Raw genomic sequence first — 2,871 nt, 5'->3', positions numbered from 1 at the left:
CAATAAATACTATCGTTACTATTATTACTAACACCAGCGACCCCGGCACTCAAAAAGAGAATGTTTTTATTGAGCAGAATTTTGCAAGGTTCATGAGACAAGGAAGCACGGAGGCAAAAACAGAGCCCGATGCTAGAAACCACATACATGACAACAAAATATGGGGACATCTATGTTGTGCACAGTGTGGTCGGGACTGTCTGTCCTGCAATGACCCTTATAGTTGTGTACATACATCCATAAGAGAATTTCACCACTAGTGAGGTAGACTTCTAGTACAAAGGACAACTCTATGTGTTTATTATTCTATGAACCAACTTTTAAATTTATACAGTGTAAAACCTCACCTACTTTTCAGCAAAGAAATTGATCAGACAGCAGACCCATGACTGAAGCAGCTTGGCCTAGTGAATAGAGAAAAGAACTGGGAGTCAGCAGGACCTGAATTCTAATCTTAACTCTGCCACTTCTCTGCTGTGTGACCTTGGGCAAGTCACTACACTTTACTGTGTCTCAGTTACCTCATCTATAAAATGGGAATTAAGATTGTGAGCTCTATGCAGGACATGGACTGTGTCCAAGCTGATTACCTTATATCTACCTCAGTGCTTCTCCTCTCAGGGTCACACCTAGAGAGTTTCCAGTATACTACCAGTCTCGACTATGGGAGGGAGAGTCAAGCAGAGGCATTCCCATTCCATTCCTAGTTTGGGCAGGAGCTAGCGAGTGGTAGGCAATCTGCTACAAGTCAAACCTTACCTGTGCTAGGCAGCAGCGGCATGGGAGAGAGTCAGGGGCAGAGACCATCCTTCTCCCTCTCTGATTGTAAGGTTTTTGTGGGCAGAGAATTTGTCTATGGTCTCTGCTATACTGTACTCTCCCAAGTGCTTAGTTCAGTGTTCTGCTCACAGTAAGCACTCAATATGCTGAGTGATTGATTAATTCTAGAGCAATATTTGGACTGTATGACTTTAATATTATTTATGCCAGTCTTCCATTTTTTTAAATGGTATTTGTTAAGTACTTATTATATGCCAGTCAATTAGGTAGGTCACAGCCGTGTCCTACATGCGGCATACAGCCTTAACTCCCATTTTACAGATGAGGTAACTGAGGCACTGAGAAGTGAAGTGACTTGTATAAGATCACACAACAGACATGTGGTAGAGCCAGGATTAGTACCCAGGTCCTTCTGCCTCCCAGGTCCTTTACCTATCCAATAGATCAGACTGCTTCTCTTTCATGACCCTGATTGCCTGCCCTGTCCTGCACTGACCCCAAACAGTGATATCCTCCTGCAATAATACTTCTGTCCTCTCCTTCCATCAATCAAATGAGCATTCATTCTCTGAAGAGCACTGTATTAAGCACTTGGGAGAGTTCTATAGAGTTGATAGACCTGATTGCTGCTGTTGAGAAGCTTGCCATCTATCAGGAGAGACAGAAATTAAGATAAATAACAGATAGCGGAAGCAATTGAGAATAAGTACATGTTCCTAAGTGCTGTGGGGTGGGGGGGAGTGAGTACCAAAATTTTTTTTTTTATGGTATTTGCAAACCACTTAGTATGTGTAAATGCGGGAGTAGATACAGTTCATCAGGTTGAACTCAGTCCCTGTCCCCCATGGGGCTCCTTCTAGACTTTGAGCTCCTTATGGGCAGGGAACTTGTCTACCAACTTTGTTGTATTGTACTCTCCCAAGCTCTTAGTACATCTCTCTGCACACAGTTAGCACTCAATAAATACAGTTGATTGTAAGTAGGAGGGAGTCGGATTTAATCCCCATTTTTACAGTTGAGGAAACTGAAGCCCAGAGACATTAAGTGACTTTCCCTAGGTCATATAGCAATCAATTGGCAGAGCCAGGATTAGAACACTGATTCTCTGAATCCCATGCCCATGCTCTTTCCAATAGGCCACACTGCTTCTGTCTGGGGAAAGCCTTCATGACTTGACATGTACTCACCTGATCGCTCCTGCAGAATGTCCCTGTTCAGGAGAATGAGAACCTCCTGAGCCCTTCCCACTCACTTCTTGACCCACATCAGCCTCCAGGCTCCTCCGGTCCCTCTCTCTGGTCTTTTTCAGTCTCAGCTGGGACGATTTGGGAAATAGGTGAGGGGAAATATGCTCTTGGATCTTTAGCTCAGGTGATTCTGAGATGGGAAAGATAGGGGATAATGTGGGGGAAGTGAAGCTGAGTGGGTTGTGTCTGAGAAGAGGAGGGAGTGCAGAGAGAAGGAAGGAGACTATGAGGGAAGAGCTGTGGAGCTGTAGATACTTCTTACCATTGGTTTTAAAATATGCAGTCATCTTGCCCCCAGCTATCTTGCCTCACTGATTTCCTACTACAACACAGCATGCACACTTCACTCTACTAATGCTAACCTATTCAGTTTACCTCAATTTTATTGATTTTATCTACCTTGCCACTGACCCCTCACCCCTGTTTTGCCTCTGGCCTGGAACTCCCTCCCTCTTCCTATCTGACAATCTCTCTCCCCATCTTCAAAGCCATATTGAAGGCACATCTCTTCCAAGAAGCCTTCCCTGACTAAGCTCTCATTTCCTCTTCTCCAACTCCCTTTTGCATTGCCACTGTTCTTGGATTTGGTGGTTCTTTACTCACCCCCTCCCTCAGCCCCACAACACATATGTACATATCTGTAACTTATTTATATCAATATCTGTCTCTTCCTCTAGACTATAAGCTTGTGGGCAGGAATCATGTCTACCAACTCTTTTATATTGTATTCTTCCAAGCAATTAGTATAATGCTCTGCACATAGTAAGTGTTCAATAAATACGATTGGTTGGTTGATTGGAAGTTAGTGATGCAGTTGGCAGGCCTGTGGGAGGAACTGTATGGG

At 44.0% G+C, this 2,871-nt stretch overlaps 1 non-coding gene across 1 annotated transcript; it reads left to right on the top strand.

The window, feature by feature from the left end:
* The first annotated feature begins 611 nt into the window (after positions 1-611).
* On the top strand, positions 612-749 carry LOC114816690. Its single transcript, XR_003764495.1, has one exon. It is a non-coding gene; the product is annotated as a small nucleolar RNA SNORA7 (small nucleolar RNA).
* Positions 750-2,871: the final 2,122 nt, after the last annotated feature.

This window comes from Ornithorhynchus anatinus, chromosome 1 (genome assembly GCF_004115215.2).
Source record: "Ornithorhynchus anatinus isolate Pmale09 chromosome 1, mOrnAna1.pri.v4, whole genome shotgun sequence".
NCBI classification, from domain to species: domain Eukaryota; kingdom Metazoa; phylum Chordata; class Mammalia; order Monotremata; family Ornithorhynchidae; genus Ornithorhynchus; species Ornithorhynchus anatinus.
This window is presented reverse-complemented; position numbering and strand designations above follow the sequence as displayed.